The sequence below is a fragment of the Anticarsia gemmatalis genome, chromosome 10, assembly GCF_050436995.1.
Source record: "Anticarsia gemmatalis isolate Benzon Research Colony breed Stoneville strain chromosome 10, ilAntGemm2 primary, whole genome shotgun sequence".
NCBI classification, from domain to species: domain Eukaryota; kingdom Metazoa; phylum Arthropoda; class Insecta; order Lepidoptera; family Erebidae; genus Anticarsia; species Anticarsia gemmatalis.
The window spans coordinates 5,060,050-5,079,406 of NC_134754.1; the positions used below are offsets into that span (position 1 = coordinate 5,060,050).

The window sequence follows — 19,357 nt, forward strand, 5'->3', positions numbered from 1 at the left end:
ACAAATGTTTAGAGTCCACATTTGATTAAAATTTATTGCTGTTATTCATTCTTGACATTTTTAATCATAAAAAATTATTACCTTATATCTTAAAATCTGGTATTCTGATCGGTCTTTTAAGCTCCTTGTCTTAACCTGAATAGATTGATAGACATATCAGTATCAAATCTCACAAGTACGTTTGTAATGAAATTATTATGTCTAATGACATTCTCTTCCTGGCAAGGTGAACATCTTATTCATTTGGTAATTAGTCGAACACACTACAATGCGAAGGAAATGAAAGGGTTCTATAATCTCTAATCAGTTATGTCAATCTTAATGAAATATATTAAAATGCGTTATTGTTCAAGCAGAAACCTCCTCACATCTGACCTTATTTTAAAATTACACAATGGCCCGAATCCACATGTCCGTTTTTTATCCCCGTCAAGTGTATAAAGATTGAAACCGGCCGACATCGAAAGGGTTGGATCTAGTTTTTTAGAAGCGAACCAAACTATCGTTTCATCGCTTTTTACTATTCTTGTTTTGTTTACTTATCTATGACATCGAAATGATATTTACATAACCCGTTCTCCCATACGATTTTTTCTGAGATAAACGCATGCATTGACTGGAAGAAATCCAATGTTCAGGAATTTACTTCGGTAAGCAGATAATAGTAAGATTCGATATGAACAAAAGGTATTGTTCAAGTAAAATACAAACTTGATATCAAGATAGCCTTCGTTTAAATATGTGTATTTTGTCTTTGTATACTTTTGTTATTAAGATAAAAGATTATAATATCTTAACAAGCAATAAAATGAATTCCCATACACGAGTTTCATATTATGTCGGTGCCGCGAAACTCTTTAGAACACAACACCGAGCCATATCGCTTTACAGCCTTTTTTTCGTATCAAGCAAAACGTTCGCGATCGTTGTCCGCTCGAATTATATACCAAAGAGCAATCGTTCATTCAAGAGTGTATTGAATAGTCGTTAAGAGAGCAATGGGCGTGGGCCACAATGCGGCCGTCGCGATATTCACTACTCATGTCGGGGACCGCGGTCGACAATTTCAGATCACTCGCATACGAAAATGCATGTAATATAAATCTTTCCGGTGAAGCACGAACAACCCGACCACTCCCACTCGGCCTGCGGACTCGAATACGAATATTAAATTCCACTCGTACGAAGTCTTTATTTAAAAATTGAACTGACAATTTTAGCCTGTATTCGCATGCATAGTAAGCATATTTTAGATCGCTTTGACCTCCGAGAATTTCGTCTGAATGGGTATTAATAATTTTAATGCAGGTTCTCTCATTGTACCTTTAAAACTTTTTTCGCGACGTCCATCAATAATATTCGGACATTTGAATGTCTGTTTTAAAGACTATATTGATCAGTCTTTGAAATTATCTCGAATCGCATCTGCATTAAAGTGTTTTGCGAATAAATTAGTCACGGTTTTTATTAATGGAGCTTTTTGTTTATTGGCTTTTAATGTGTGTTATAAGATAAGAGGTTTCCTTATAAAACATTTAATTGGGGCCATTAGTGTCAAATAAGTTGAATGAAGTAAGATGACATGGGTTTTATAATATTATATTGCAGTTTAATGTACATAATTTAGTTTTATATTCATATTTTACGCGGTACCGGTATTTCTTAAGAAGTTACAAGGATTTATAAATCGATTATTTCTATTCTAGAGCAATAATATCCCGGGAAATTATTCGCTACGCTGACAGACAATTCTGTTAGCTCCGTAAAACAGATTTACTATCACAATCAAACAAAACAATATCCTATGTTCGTACAAACAAAACGAGTATTGTTGGACGGAGCGTACGTTATTAGATAATTTAATAACGGCAACAAAGGAAGCGGGCCGTCAGAGTGACGCGTCGTATCAAATCGCGCTGACATTCAAGTTCAGGAGATATCGCTGCACCCGTGACCTCCGTACTACGGGTACTCGATACTTTCTCGCTTTAACATTTATCGAGAGATAAAAGCGACTTGGTAAACAATGTATGGCTTACAATATGGATAGTTTAAACATTTTTTTCTAGGTAAATCTGTTTTTTAAGATTAGAGTATGATTAACGGTCATTATTTAAAAAGTAGTCTTTAGTACAAAGGCTTGACATTATAGTTGCCTGATTATTTCTTTGGACATCTGTTATTTTATAATAACTTATTTACGAATACAATCGCCCGCCGTAAGCTACAAAGTGTAGTAAATAATTCATCTTCAAGTGTTTTGCTAGAACGTAGAGACGATCTCATTATAAACACAAAAAGAAATGATTACTCTGTTTTGTATGTTATCAGCAAATCGAAGGTATAAAAAAAAATTCTAGGATGGAATATCTAGTAAACAGTTCTGTAACCAAAATATCGGGAACGTTTACAATACAATGATAGTACGGCCTACACTCCAAGTTATAATAGTGACTGTCACTTGCCGCCTACGTATAAAAGAATTAATCAATGAACTTGTCGCTTCTCTTAGATATTATTGTTTGAGAGAAGTCAAACGAATAATACGATTAATGGGTGCTTTGTCTTTATCTAAAACTATACGTAGGAAGGAGAAACAATTATAGGAATTAAAAGTGTGATAGTTTTTGGTAAGATTATGCTTGCATTACTATAAAATGTATTACAAATGGACTATTAGATGTTGCGGTACTCTCTCGAAGCCGAACAATATGACTGAATCTTTAAGTAAACCAAACGGAATTATAAAATATAGACAAGACGGAAGAAGTCATCGTTTTCACTAAACATTGTATTTAAATTTAATATAAGATGTTTAAAATTAGAACTAAAACTGACTAAAAGCACCTCAAAAACATTTCTTAAAGGCATACACAGTCTCCAACCCGCATTTGACCAGCATAGTGGATTATGGTCCAGTCCCTCTCTCGTTCGAGGAAGAAACCCTTTCCCAGCAGTGGGACGGAAAAAGATAGAAGGTAACTTTATATAATTCATACAAAAACGAAATCTTAAGCCAAGATTCAGGTTAAAGTAAAACATTATTTACGTAAACAAACTTTGCGTGATGTGTCTATGACTAATTGTATTTGTAATGTCAATTGATTTGACATTTTAATTGTTACTACATACTATTTACTTTCTCTTCCCACTTCTTAAATGTCACATTGTTAGAAATCTTTACACAATTAAGTTTATACGCAATCTTACAGCTCAGAAGTTAGTACTACGTTTATGATAAATTAATTCTTCAAGGACAGTCAGTCAGGCAGTCAAACTAATGTTTTCATATATGCTCATTCTGGTCACTGAATTTACCTTATGAACCGAGCTTATATATTTGCCCTGATTAAATAAACAATAACATTTTTACCTTTTATCCTAGATGTATTATATAATTTCTAGATTTTTCAATAAAATGATATTTATAAAATAAAACGAAAAAAATTTAATATCATAGTGTAGGTGCGATTTTGTTAACTTAGAGTATTTTTTGTCGTCCTACTCGTCGTCTTTTTTTAATGCTCGAAAATGAGATTATCACCTTTATTATTTATCTGTGTGCTTTTGGTACAATGTGATACTTTGTATAAAGAAATACAGATTTTATTCATACCTTAGTAATACTCGTATCTATTCTCAGGTTAATCTCTAAAAAAGAAAGTGAATACAAGAGAAAATGTTCGTCAGTTTTGATCATAAAATTGACAAAAAACTTCTGAAAGCCTAGATTTAAGATATCGTGAGTCCTAAATAGAATAGAGAGAGTTCTTACTGAAATAATTGTGATGAAAAAGTTATAGTAAAAGGTTAAATTTTAACAAAATTTTACACTTCTATTTTACTTTCACAAATGCTTGTATTATTATATTAATGCAGCTGTCTAAATTTCTATCAAAGTCGCAAATATGAAATACATTTTTGGGTCATTACAGATTAAACATTGTGCTGAGGCGACTTTGCAAAAGTAAGCTTGATAATCCATATAACGTACACAAATAAATGATCTTTTAAGCTGAAAATTCCACTATTTCTTTTATAACTTGTACACAATAGGAAGATAGAACGAAAGTATAGCACATTGAACGAATCTCGTTAAATACTAAAACATAATAAAGCAAACTTAGTCCAAGTTGAATAGGCCGAGCTTCACTTCCCAGTTCTATAATTGGATCACACATTACACTCATTCCATGTACGTGCACATCTAAACCCTTTAGTTGTATAGAGCTCTGGTTTATTTCTGGCTTCCTTTCTTCAAACAATTACACTATAACAATATCATTCATAACTGCGGCACGAGAATGGGAAGTGAACTCGCAGGATCCCTAGTTGCGACGTGTATAGATTCTACTTGAGACAAAACGACATCGTGACGCTACTCTTACTCTATTTGCTGAAAGCATCCTATAGTTTAGGTGCATTAGTTTGAAGTGGGCGCATACTGTTCTCACGAACGCAACTCGATTGTTCCACAACCTCTTAACTATCGGGCTATCGGGCCACGACCCTCGGTTATACAATAAAAACCGATGCTCTTGGGCTAAACATGGGGGTTCTTGACGTGAGTTCGGATTCAAGATGAGCAACATTAATCATAAAATCGGTAAACTATAATTATGTTACGATGACTTTATGAAAATAAATTAAATGAGTCCGAATTTAAAAGCTTTTGATGTAAACAGTGCCAACGACCGATTTGACCGACTAATAGGAATTCCGTAATATAAAAACCATTTGTTGTGGTGAGCTATACGCGCACCGGATGTTGTTAGAGATACGAGCTGAAATGATGACAATGAGTATCATCAATCAAAAGTAAAACTGTGAATCAGATTTTATTTTCTGATAGCAACAAAGGTGTTTATAAAACATGTCAACTAAAAATCAATTACAGCCCACCTGCTCTAGGTTGAGATAAGATTATTAAATTACCGGTAAGTAAAAACTAGTAACAATCAATATACACGATAAAAAGCAAGTAGCTAAAGAACTATAGTCTATTATGAAGATTGCAATGTATGAGGTGGAAGGCTATGATGATTGACAAGTGTAGTCCACCCACAATGCTGGTGGCCGGTCAGACGAAACGTGTTTTTTACCCTTTTTCTTACGTTTGCTTTATACACAACCCTTCATTTTTAGTCGATTAAAACTCACTGATTGCTTTGTATTTTTCTTTTTATGAGAAATGTTTAATTACATATGAATAGTAAACTCTTTACATAATTCATATTAGCATGTATTTTTATAATCTTTTATAGCTTTCCTGATTATTATTGCTATGCCGTTAGTATTTTTATTATAGTTATTTTATGCTAGTACAGGTCATTAGCAAATCGGCAGTAAAAGTTTATTGAACTTACGCGTAATTTGAAGTCATAACACATTTTGACCTCAACCATTATTAGCTTATAGCAGCTTATCTTGATGATAGACATAGCCTACATTTGATCGTTTTTATCGTTACGTGATAATGTACTAGATTATTTTCAGACAATTTACATCCCGTTAGCAAAACTCACAGTTCGCGATCATACTTTTAGCAAAGTAATCTTAGATTTGTCATGTTTCAAACATTCAGTTTTTTGTCCTCTAAGAAGTTTTTACTCGTAATTGAATTTGATACAAAAAGTAATTGTAGCATTAGTTTTTGCGGAATGAAACTTTAGTCCTAAATTTTACAGTGATTTAACAGATTTAGAAGGAAAAGGATAATATAACAGATAAAATTGATTAGAGAAATCTAGGTGGAAGCCATTTTATAATTGATCATAGAAAATGTAATAGAAAAAAACATGGCTAAATATGTACTTTTAATCAAGAAGTTTTCCCAAAAGTTGTTATATCGTTAGATTACGCAACAACGTCCGAGTAAGTAGACAAGAGTCGTGTTCGTTCCGTGACTAGTGAAATAAATTACATGTTGCGTTCCTAAAAATTGGACACAAACTATGTGATTCTATATTACGAAACAGTTACATCATTTGTCAGTTATAACATCAATGCAATCATTAGGCGACGAGAAGATGCTCTTTATTTCATGATTTGTTCTGGCCATTTGTGGGAATTCGAGATTTGTACTTCTTGATTACCTATTCTGATATACCTATCAAGATTTTGTATTTTTTTTTATCTTCAATTGATTTAATTTAAGTCTTTGCTTATTGAATGTTTTAAAAATACTTAGTTTAGTAAATGTTTTCTCCAGTAATTTTAATATTGGCAATATGGCAATCTACATTTTGAATATCACAAGTCTATATTACTGTAGACATGACCTTAGACCTTAAAAATCGAAAGATATAGCATTTCGATAAAGTCCCTCGCGGGAAATTCGCGGGCTATTTTAGTTCCAAGACCTCAATTTACACAGGCATCTGGCTTTAAAATGTTGCCAATATTGTTGTATGGTTAAAGAAATTGAAAACACAATGTTTTAGTCGTAAGACTAAATATTTATTGGTCTAGACTGAACGTCACTTGGGTGAGCTTTGTTCTAACTTTTTTTATTGTTACAACATAGTTTAAAATTGAAACTGGTTCGTTATGATAGAATTTAGCCGGCGGCTTTAGTTCAATGTTAACTTATTAGTCGGTTGTTTCAAAATTTCGATATATGGCTGCAGTCTCGTTGTTAGCGGAGTAAAATATTAGTAAAATAAAAAAGAAAAAATACTTATATTAAAACTTGATTAAAATTTAAAACTAAACTTTGTTATTTTATATAGCTTAAATATATTTGATAAAGTTAAGTTATTAACTTACATACAAGATAACGGAAAAAATGTTTGCGATCATCGCGAACATTTCTGTGATTTCTTACTATTGTTATTGCCAAAAAACATTTAAAACGTCGAGTTCGGTGTTATTATCATCTTAAAATGACGTCTTCCTAAAGCGGACTTGGAGAGTCTTTACAAAATGTTTAAGGTGTATAATGTATAACAAATAAAAATCGCTTACACTCCATTTCTCTTATATTCTCCTGGGTCTAACTTGCTAGCACTGAGACAAGTACTTTATAAAACACAACAAATATTACTTTTATGTTGATTTTATGACATGATACAATTTTAAATATCAGCTCGTAATGTCTGACGGTCGTTTCCTGGGGTTTCGGTGTTATAAATCAATAAACTGGCCCATATAGTTTGTTATGCATTTAGTTTATTAACGTGTTATGCATACTAATATATTATTTCAAGGAAAACAACTTGGGAACTATATAACACCCATCTTGTTGCTAGATGTTTTGAAATGTTGGATGTTGAAGATACGCATGTGAATGACTAATAACTGGTTTAACTCGCTCTTTCCCTTTCAAAAATAAATTTGAAGTCAAGTAATTAGAAATTTAGACATATGCTTTATGACCTCTTCCTTCTAATCAGTAGTGGCTTACTTCTATAATACTAGTCAAAAATACAGGAGCTTTTCGTCAATTTCGTGTCAATAATTCGTTTATCAGCAAAAGACTACAATTTGGCCCGAGTAGAGCATTTGACTACGATGAATATTATGGTCTCAAATGCCGCAAATTTGATGCTTCTTACGAAGAGCATAATTTTGTTTCTTCTACTCGTTAAATTTCAACTACTTACTCATCCAATTCGATTAAATCACAGGTAGCTAAGCTCTGGTCATATATGGAGACGCCTTAGGCTACTATTGGTTAATAATGTAAGCATTGTCGATAGTAATTTCCTTAATTTATTGATTCTTGTTAGTGCGTGGGATTTTAAAACCTGTCGATAATATTACAAGATGAAAAGTTTTTTGTATGTATGTAAGTTAAATTAATCAAAAGGAAAATATAGGCTGTTTTAGCGTTAAGAAAGTATTATTGTTTTAAAAATACATATATTTATAAAATGCTCTGTAACATAATTTACATAACAGTAAGTATTTTCTTTCAAAATATTCATGTTCAAATGCGAAACTTGCAATAAATTAGTTATAAAATATTTTATATGAGTTTACGATGATGTTTCTCAAATCAGAGGGTCAAGTTGCAAGGCGGTTCATTTACTTGTTCTATCAACTTATAATGAAGTCACTTGACACCAAATAGGCAATTATCTAATACTAATTGCGTATCTCACTCATTTATCTAAACCACTGACCGCATTTTTATTTCACAACTAACAAGATATTCGGAGGTTATTTGAGATGTATAAAGATTGCTTTGTGAGACATAATATGGGCTAAAGTGACAAAAATTTTAAAGAGAATAACGGGCTTTTTGATTAATATCAAAAGTCAAACTGTTTTACTTATAACGGAATACATCGAAAGATTTCCCAGAATTTAAAAATAAACAATATTAAGCAGCGAATAATTTACGGGAACATCGAGTTTTTATCTATAAATAGTAATTGAATATATTTTGCTGAAACTTTCTAAATTCAGCTTTTATAAAGCCAGCTATGATCGGCTTGCTTAGATCTACACTAGAATAGCAGAGCACGAAAGGAGCGAGCCTTAAGAGGCAACACCGAGCTAAAATGTAAACTAAAAATATACTGTAAAATTTTGACAGACAGACACATGACTGATCCTTGAACGCTTTGATTTTTTCCACGAATTCCGAAGATCAACAAAAAACACACTAAATGATCTTGAGTATTATTTGCCGGCCGAACCATCTCTATAATTTTATTTATTTCATATAATTCTTATTACACTGCAAATAATGACAATAAAGAACTCTGAATTGCAATAGTCAGTATTCACATAAGAGTTGACAGTGTTGACACCGTGTAGCGATGACAATAATTTTTAAGATAAAACAAGCATATTTCTTCGTCAACAACAGTTTACGCAACACTTAATTTGAATTAAATTACACATTAATAATGTTAAAATAGTCTTTGATTAAAACATTGACGTTCATTGGCTGTTACCCGTTAGTTGACACAACTCGCATTTTAAACTGCTATAAAAGTAAAAGTTTAATATTTGAAGATGCGATAGTTAAGATAAAGTCGATACGATGCCATCGGATGCCACCTGCACTCATTTCTACTGCAAGACCACCAATAAGTAAATTGAACTCTAGTATATAAGGTGTAAGGTTGGATTTTGTACGTGGAAGTTTTGTCAAAAAGAATATTTGATGTGGTAATCTGGTATGCCGAAGGTATACTATCGTGCTGCCTGCATTACACAGTTTGTGATGTGACTATTAAATATCAATATTTTATAAAAGGGGCGAGTTATTTTAGATAGTGATCGTCAGTATTAACACCTTGTTTGTTTATAGAACTCGTGGTATTTTATGATAAAAACTCATCTTTGATGCCTGCATCTGCTCCGGATGCGATTGTGTGAGATTAATGGTACATTCTTTGAATATTGATAGTATCTTTCCATTCTTCCTTGATTTTTTACAAAGCAACTGGCATCTCCCCGGTAACTCCTGAGGATAACGATATTCTAATGATTTAAATCAGTGGGATAATTTGAGGTCTCCACGAACTAAAATGGAACTCTACTCTTATAAAAATAACTTGGCACCATTGAGCTTTATTTGCAGAAAATTATGTGCCTAAATGACACAAAAGTGCATTAAATTACATAATAAAAGTCAAAATTACCCATTGTTTAGTTTTTATAGCATTAAATCTTTCGAAAACAGGACTACTTCTTTCGAAATTTACTCAATTGAGTCCGCGTTAAGTGTCAGTTAAGCTGTTACTAACAACCTTCTTAAGTTCCCTCTATTGCGTTACACAAATACTTTTTTATTTTACTCCCGAATACTCCCGTATTAAAAAATAGAAAACAATACAGTTTTTAACCGCGGATTAAAACCAAACGTACAGTTTCGAAATAAAAAGAATAGTTTAAAAAATGGAACAGTTTTATAAAAAACAAAAGCCTGTTGCGTCTCGTTCTTTTTGGCGACACTAACAATAGAAATCGAAAAGTGTGTCCACTGTATTACATGTATTGTTGTCAAGCCACTGAAACTGATTTTAGTCAAAGAATTACTTGCGTCAATTTTTGCTTTAAATCGTCACACGACATACCTATATGTGCCTGTATATGGAGTTACAAAAAAAAAAGTATTTGTAAAAAATCACATGATAAAACAAATACAAACAGGTTATTAGTAGAGGTGGTAAAACAACCCATTCAACATAACTCACAGAGCAACAAACTTACAAGCAAGGAAACATAATTATGAAATATTTCAAAGCAAAATGCGATTCAATATGAACACTAGATCTAAATTGCTGTTTATTCGTAACATCGATAGACATGATCGGGCCGCGATCAGATCTGCGGCCGACCTCTACCCGCGAGCGGAGGTCACAACGAGTCATGAAATAAGAATTAACTGAATACTTTCCAAACAATACGTTGGGAATTGTGATTGTTTTATTGAATGTATGTATCGAGCGCGAGTGAATCAGACCAAGGTATTGGGATATGAGTTTAAGGATGTCTTTCCTGGTTTGTGGTTTCTTATTTTTGAATTAAATGTACTTATAAATACGTATTACCAGGAATAGAAGGATACAATTAATGTATTTGTATTTGATTTTTCAATTATGACGACCCGTAATTGACAATCCTATATAACCGTTTTCCTCAGTTATGTTCTTTTTAACATATGAGCACTGGGCTGACAGTTTATTAGTAGGTTTTATAAAATGATACTACCCGAAAAAACATCGTATTCTTATTAAATTTTGATCAAACTAACTTTTTACAAGACCACAAAAACAAACACATTTATTATACGAATATTTTTCCCTCGGCTGGTATCCATATTCCCGCCTAATTACTGTCAGCTTTTGACAAAGTAGCGTACTGTGATGGAGTTTCGTAATAAAAACAAAACTTCAACTTTTTATACGTATCAAAACTGCTCGAGTGACTATGCACCTCTGCCCGCTACGGTCATCTTCATCTGTCATTTCGGAATTATTAAAAATAAAATATCTGGGCGCGCGTCTCAAACATTCTTCCAATATTGGACCAAACGTTGGCCTAGACACTGAGGGAGCAAGTTGGTTAAAAAATGCCCAATGATAGAAGGTTTTTAATAAAGAAAAAAGTTCCGAGCACCCGCCAGGACGATCGTCGCATTATCCCTTTTCTGACACAAACGTTAGATCGGATCACATCCACCAAAGGATTTTTTCAAATAAAATATGCCGTAAAAATTGTAAAAGCGAACACTTTTTCTAATGGCCGTTTAACTAATAAAATATTTCTGTTATTAAGGACAATTTATCGTAGGGGCTCCATTAAAAGGATATTTTATTGTGTAGGTTTTGTATCGGTTAGTTAAGCCGACTTTATACTTAACGAGTTCTCAGGACGAATATATTAAAATAGAGGTGGTTTTTCATAGAATCATTATGAGTTATTAGTTCGAGGGTATCACTCTATTAAAACGAAATTAGTATCTGTGACATTTTAGTTCAAGGTGACTGATTGTTGAATAGTGATTAGAAAACTGTATTCCATACAATAAATTACTTTGTAGGAGTAGTTTGACCTAGTTATTGCGATAGTTTCGTACAGTAGATAACAATAGTTTAGTAAATAAATACACAAGTAAACTCAAATAAAAAAGAGAAACACGAATTGATATTCATATTCGTGTATAAAATCGTTCGCAAGTACAATTCAATTTAAATTCTAAGAGCTCTCAACTTCTCTTCCTAGTTCTAATATTCCTACACAATTAATACGTTGTTGTTTTACACAGCCCATAAAATCGACAGTGCCATGTTACAATTAGTACTAAACTCAGAACTGCCCATTGGAAAATTATTTTGCATACACACTTCTATTGGAAGAAAGACGTAAGACACTGTCCACATAAGAACACTTAGGTCTTTTTGTCACTGAAATTGTTATACTCATTCAGTGAAGGAAAATGGCACTACTTTAGAAGAAGAAAGACATAAGACGGAATTGAGTAAGGATTCTTAAGCTCTTGTTGCCCTGAAGTTGCTACATGAAAACACTAAAGCCGCAGAATGCATTCACACTCGGTTTTAAAATCAGCGATGGCTATAAAATTGTTCGGTTTCTTTTAGCACCTCACATTACACTTTATTATTGAAAGCTAACAATGAATGTAGAATTGTGACGTCATTAGAGGCCTTTCAGCTCGCCGCCTTTGCCTCGGTAATTGTTTGTGTTTGTTAGTACGTTGGAAAGTATTCTTGGTTTCTTTGCCATTTGTATTTTGTTGAGGTTTTAATGAGCTCCTTTTTGTTCGAAGACTGGCAACAAAATTAAATACATTTGACAAAATAACTACCAGATAAAAATAAAGATACTATTTTCGATGGATATTGAATTATTTTACTATGGTCACCACATCATTATATGCTACTAAAGAAGAAAATATTTTCTTTATTTCTTTATCGTTCATACGCGATTTACAATACACACAACTGCCTCAAATCCTACATTACCTAATTTGACATGAAAAAAGTAGGTTTTATAGTTAGAAGGCGATTGATTCCATACTTCGAAACTTTTTCTTTCCATACAAACTTACGTCTAACTTCCCGCCATGTAAGCAAGGCTCGGTGCGTTTTTTTTCTTCAAGGCGAGAGCGCCGTTCGTTCCCACTTCCGTAAAAGTTCCTCAAACTTTTATTAGATGGCGCTCTTCAAAAATGTCTTCATACGAACAAAAGTAAGAGAAATATTTCGAAAAAACTAACTTTGGTATTACTTTATAGTCATTATTTTGTGTTTCGTATTAATTAATGTAGCTATTTCTTACGAATAAAAATTAGATAAATATGTGTTTAAGAAATATTTATGTTTGAAACATTATGAAAGTATTTTATAAATAGGATTAAATCTTCATTACATTAGTCCTCTGTTCTCATTTTAATCACATTCTGGTTCTTCTTAGAATAACTAAATCCGCAAATTAATAAATACATTATCGACTTTACCACTCTCACATAAGACTTATTTTGCAATGCACTAGTATTTTGAGGTTATCAAAGAATATAGAGCAACTATGTAGCTTCCAGCTTTGAAAGGAGCGCTGCCAATTTTTAAACAGTTTAGATATAAAAGTTACATGCACTCTTCCTCACCCGTTTGTTTTACGAGAAACTTTTTAATTTTTGAACGGGCGCTTCAATTATCTTAGCCATTCATCTCAGTCAGTCTTCATAAGCTTCGGCGGACGAAAAAAATTGTTTGATACTTTTACAAGAAAATTACATTTTCATTTAGCCTAGTTTGACCTTTGCAGGGAAATACATAAATCTTGTTTAGCTGAACTTTGTTTTTTATATACTTTTTGGAAGTATTGTTTAATTTTTAATTATGATCTAGACTTTAAAGGCTACCAGCTGGGCCATAAATTATTAATTGCCTATTTTTTGGGTATGGTAAAACATTTATACATTTTTTAACTAACTTCTTTGAAATTAACGCCCACTTCAAAATTCTGAGGTAGAGATGTACGATATTAAATTCTAAAGCCACATTACTTTTACTCTAAGAAAGCCGATGAAAGATGATGTAATATTAAGCAAGTATATTATTTAGCAAAATGCAATAATCCTACTTTTGCAAAAAATAATTACACCACAGGCGGCTGTTTACTAAATATTTTGATTATATTAATAAACACTTTTAGCGTAGCCAATGTCCCTTACAAATGGGTAATTGACCTCACAACACCAATACTAGAGGCTTCCTTATATTGGCATTTAATTTGCCAATAAATTAATTATTATTACACTGGTATACAAATAGCATTGCTTTCTAAATTACACAATTAAACACTTCTTGTTCAGACTTTGCTTTGGCGAGAAGAAAGCGGTTGTAGAACTAATGCTTAATGGGGATTATTGCCAAACAAAGGCTTACTGCCATGCGAGGTATAATAATACATGCATAAAATCACGCCTTTTTTTCATATGTATAATAATATTATGACATAATATTATTACATTCGAATCTACGTTGGAAAAGAGGAGGACTAGTTTCCCATTTCTATAAAAAAATCCGGTAGAAATTGTATTTTTCTAAACTAAAAGACATATTTTTTAACAGATTTCTTCACTACTATATCGTAATCTTCATTAAATATAAACAAACACGAAAATTATTTAACGAATTTAATATTAATCCACAAACCTAAAATAAATGTAAACAGATAACATCAAAGTGATTCACAGAAATTCTTAAATTCAAATGAAGCTGTTTTTTCAGTCTCTAGAGAATTGAAATATGATTGATGCTTAAACAAACAGAATATCAAAACTAGCCGGTCATTGTATATGCAAGGAACCGAAGATAGAGCACCCAAAGAACAACTGAGGGTAGGTGTGAGTCAGCGAAATTACAGCCTTTTTAAAGTACCATTGATTCAAAGGAACTTGCTAATGGCACCTCGTTTTGTTTGGAATGATGACTAAGTATGTATATCGGCATTCTTTTTTGAAACCGCAGAAATTGATTTTGACGATGATATGAATCAATTCGTGGTATGAATTTTGAAATTGGTTTTGTAAAGACACAGACAGACCTTTACGACATTGTTTGCGTAAGTTGCCGTCCAAGACTATGACAAAAGAATCATAAGCAAAATATGTTGATCAAATAGCTTGAAAATATCGGTAAAACATTTAGAGATTTAAAAGCTGGCTATAAACATTACTCTTCTTTGCGTCGCGTTTACAGTCGGGTAAAAAAATGGAAACATTTATTCAAATATTTCTTCTTACGGGAAGCATACAGTATCTACAGGATTTTAAATTATTAAGCACTTATTTATGTAACACAAACATTTAGTCAGTAACATTATAAATGCTATTTATAGCGCGGATTGCTTTAAAAGCGATTGATTTATAGTTTCAAATCACTCTCCATCAGTTGCATTCATTCTAAAAAATCTATTTAAAACACACGACGGACTAATAAGTGAGTGGCGTTAGTTTCGTCACTCGTCTCATACATTCAATAGCGATGAACTGTTAACAGCACGTGTTCATGGAAGTTAACTGTCAGAGATATGTTCCTTTTAGAACCTATACTTGCAACATCTGGGCAGATAAGATTTTTATCTCGGCTAAAAGTGGGTTGCGATATATTGACACCGTTCCAAATTATGTTGTTAGTATGTGGATTTTTTGTGTTTTAACCTAGTTAAAAACGGAGAAATTACTTAATTTTTCGCGATTTTTAAGTACCTACTACCAAGTTAAAAAAAAATATCTACCGGCTTAAGCAGGTATTCTCTAGTGGTTTTTAATAGGGAAAAATCTTGTGAATTGCGCTAACTAATAGACAGGTACCTCTACCCAAGACCATAAAACTCAATAAATAACGTTTGAAAAGGATGAGACGAGGCAATCATAAACTATGGCACTAAAATCATTACAACCTATACAATTTTAGAATCTACTCAAAAATGTACTGATATTTTCCAACGTTCAAATTGAAAGGTCTTAAGTGGAATTGAGTATTACGTCTATACGCTATGAGGCAGTCTACAACGACCGATGTCAAACTTTGAACTCGTTAAAAATTTACGTTCATAGCTCTAGTTGGTTAGAACTCATCACTTTGCATGCCATTTGTATTGTATTTTATTGCAAGTAATAACGTTAACCCACGTACCTATAACGAAGTTTTTATGCTTAAAGGCTTTTTGATGATGTATCAGCCAGGATGTTAAAACTTTGTTACGTGTGTACAAGGTCATAAAATGTTTGTTAGAAATATACGTGATCCTAAAGTCGCTTTTGGCACTTGGTCCCCAGAAGATGTTTGTTTTTCCCGTTAGTGTCCCACTGCTGGACAAGGGTCTCTTAGGACTTAGGGAAGAGTTATGTTAAATAATGTTTTTTTAAATACTTTATTTTTGGGGTAAAGCAGTGGTAATTGCAAAAACACAGTTACATAATAAGTTAAATTTTAAAAGACTTGACTAAAATGAGTACGAATTTGAAATCAAAAATCAATTCGTACATCAAAACCTAAAGCTTTACCAACTTGGTATAGGAAATAACATCAAAACCGTATCGAGATCTCAAACTCCGACACATAAATTGAAATGGACAGTAATCCATATGGAATAACTGTGATGTACGATGTTACGGTTACGGAAGATCATCCAGGCATCTGTCCTACTTAAACTAGGGCACGATGTAATAGCATTATTGCGAAGTTTGGAACTAAGATTCTAGGATCGATTCCTACGAAATTACCTAACTATGCTTCTGAGCGCTTAATCTGTTGGATTTGAGTGGTAATGCAATATGCATGATTGATATTGAATATCATTTCCTTGTTGTTTGCAGAGTTCGAGTTTGGCGTTCCAGATTCAGTGATGAACGATTTGAAGAAGATCAGCTTGCAACAGCTATATTGCACTATACGCTACTGTTTAATTGCTGCTGCAGACTCAAAAGATTTTGCATGAGAGCTGTTTGAAGAGGGATTAAGCGAAATCAAGAATCTAAAAGTCTGCCAAAATTGTTGATGATAAAAAAGAATACTTACGCACTCTTTTATCAAAGAAGTTACAATATTTTTTGCCATTTCTGTGATCCAATATAATTTAACCTAAGTGCTCCTTAGATCTTAAGCACTGAGATCATCGTTGAATGAAAGGAATTTGTTAAAAAAGCGGACCAGAACTAAGCTACTTTGTAAGATTTGTAACTCTCATTCAGTGAAGAGTCAGTCATGCTCACTAGCCGGGACATTGGGATAATGAAATCGTTCCGTAGTTTTCCAATGCCAACATTTTTTTACTCCCGTCGTGACAGTATTTTCGATGTGATTTATCCGAGCTCAGATTCCCATAACCCAATTTATTTTTCCTCTATTGACGCGTTTTATTGGCGTTGAGGATTCGGTGTAAAGTAATAATTTTCTTGTTTTTTCTTGGTTGTTCCAAACTTTCTCTTTAGGCAGGGAATGACCCTTCAAATCTGGAGTGATTCGTAAGCATTAAGTACAACCTTCTCAGGGTCACTTGATTTTGAATAAGCGTTGCTGCATTTTCACTAGATTTATTTTGTTAGTATTTCGTACGTGTACATATTTTATTATAGGTTATTGTTTTGAAACCAAACTAATTGGCATTCTGTGTGAAAAATTGAAGGAATTTATTCATTACTGTGTTGTTTTTGAACTATTCAATATTTTGCATGCATATTGTTATGTTGCATGTACGGATGTCTGATACTCATTTCAATTGTTGTGCTCATTGTATGCACTATTTACTTTATCAAAATTAAATGTGTGTCACTGTTCCTTTATGTATATTTTGTGTACTAAATACTAAAATATTTAGTTCTGTGATGTAGTCTTATCAGTCCCTAGCAAGCGAGTCACGATGTTCAACGATTTTAGAAATCAAAGAAATGTCTGTTTCTGTTCTCATAATGAACATAGAGCTATCTTTGTTTAAGAATTATTCATAAAAGGAAAAAAATAATTCAGTATTGTTGAGCAATGAGTAACTCTTATCAGCAATATGTTCAGCATTTAACGTTAATTAAACAGTAGTTTTTTTATAAACCTTATCAAATGTGTTTACGGAATGATTCGCTTCATTGTGTATTTCTTACGTCCCATTTACTACACTTTCCTCTATATTTCTGTAAAATATTTCAGGTTCCCGCTGAATTTATTCATTATTCTGAGTAAATCATGACAAGGATATAAGGTCAGAATAATTAATAAGAACTCAAAGTTAGCGAGACGTGGCTTCATAATGTTTGGATGTTTAACCCTTCTTTACATAAGACGTTAGCCGGGTTCAACGTCAATCATGTGACAAAATTTAATAGACAAACACAGCAACCCGACGCAACCCCAATCATCGTTCCACAAACACATCGCCTTATTTGACTTACAATAATTTAGTTAGTACCTCACTCCGTGTTCCCATGCTCCCATTACCCATCCTAACAACGGAGCGATGCATCGGAATTGGCCAGAAAATCACGATAAGTATCTCTCGGTTGTCACGATCCAATTCCGACCGAAACGCTCCCGGTCGAGATTTGAGTGAGAAGACGTGACCTTTGTACCGAGTCGAACCAACTTCAAGTGTGAAACGTCATGTCTAACCAGCGGGTGGCGTGAGTTGACCAACCGAACAACAAATTTCGTTAATGTAAAGTACAAAACAGAAAAATCTTTACATACCGCGTTCGGATATCAGACGTCGATCAATGTCACACTGAAAATACGAATCTATCTGATTTGATGTGACCCTGAGAACTGGGATTAGTCATTGCTTTTATTGTGAACCGTGTTCCTTGAGTGCTTGTAAAAAACTTATTGGAGGTTTTGATATTGAAAGGACGGCGAGTTGATGCAGGTGAAACGCGCTCAGTATGATTGATGGATATACAACATTGTTTAGCATTAATTGTGAATCATTGATAAAATAATTCGGCATCTATTTTGCTGAGTTTATATGCATTCAATCTACAAATTACGTTGTAATTGGATATGAATTTATATTCGGTAACCGATATTGTTGAATCCATATCGGTATTTACGTTTGAGTTGTATTTAATACAGTATAAAGCGGGGTTTACGATAAAGTAATAAGCCGTTAAGCAAGAAAGGCAATACTAAAAGGACTTCGGGTTGATATCTGGTCAATTTCTTATCTGCTCTTGGGGAGGCATCGGTTATGATAGAGAGAATCAATGGTGCGTTTAACCGTGAAATCCAAAGATAGGGCCGATATCCCCGGATATTGATAGCAGGTATCTTGAACCAGAAATAGTTTTGGTAACGTATCGGGGACAATAATAGAATAGATTCTGCTACTGACATGTTCGATTGTTGGATACGAAAGAGCAAATAATATAAATACGTAGCGAGTAGATTATTCTGTTGTGTGATAAGGAAAGTTTTGGAGGACATTTCGTGTACAGATGTTATGAAATATGTTCGGAGGGATACATTGTTTTGCTGAACATTATTAAATGTATTACGGTGGAATGTTTTATACGTTGGTATAATTAATTCAGAGGTTAATAAAAAGTATATAAATGAGACATAGAGGCGTTTTTATTTATCTTACTTACCGTCCCTTATGAGTATCAATTTAAGCGATATTGCAGTAATAGAAATTACCAATAACTCACAGTAAAACTGACTAAATTGTAATTGATCATTAAAATAGTTGCTACATCATACAAAATATTTTCGTTGCTCAATATGCGAGTCAGTTAGTATGTGATTTACGTATAAAATACAGGAAATAAATAACATCAACACACGTGCCTTAAAGAATTTAATTTCAAAATACGTTGATAGCCTCTACCAATGAAATATAATACTAACCAATAAAGTCAATTACTATACGAATAACGATC

At 33.0% G+C, this 19,357-nt stretch overlaps 1 long non-coding RNA gene across 1 annotated transcript in view; it reads left to right on the plus strand.

Annotated features, from left to right (window-relative positions):
* LOC142976079 (uncharacterized) overlaps positions 1-19,357 on the plus strand; it is a 45,866-nt gene extending 26,509 nt beyond the window's left edge. The window contains exon 3 of the long non-coding RNA XR_012959639.1: positions 16,310-19,357. This is a non-coding gene — a long non-coding RNA (uncharacterized LOC142976079). The remainder of the gene's footprint in view (positions 1-16,309) is intronic.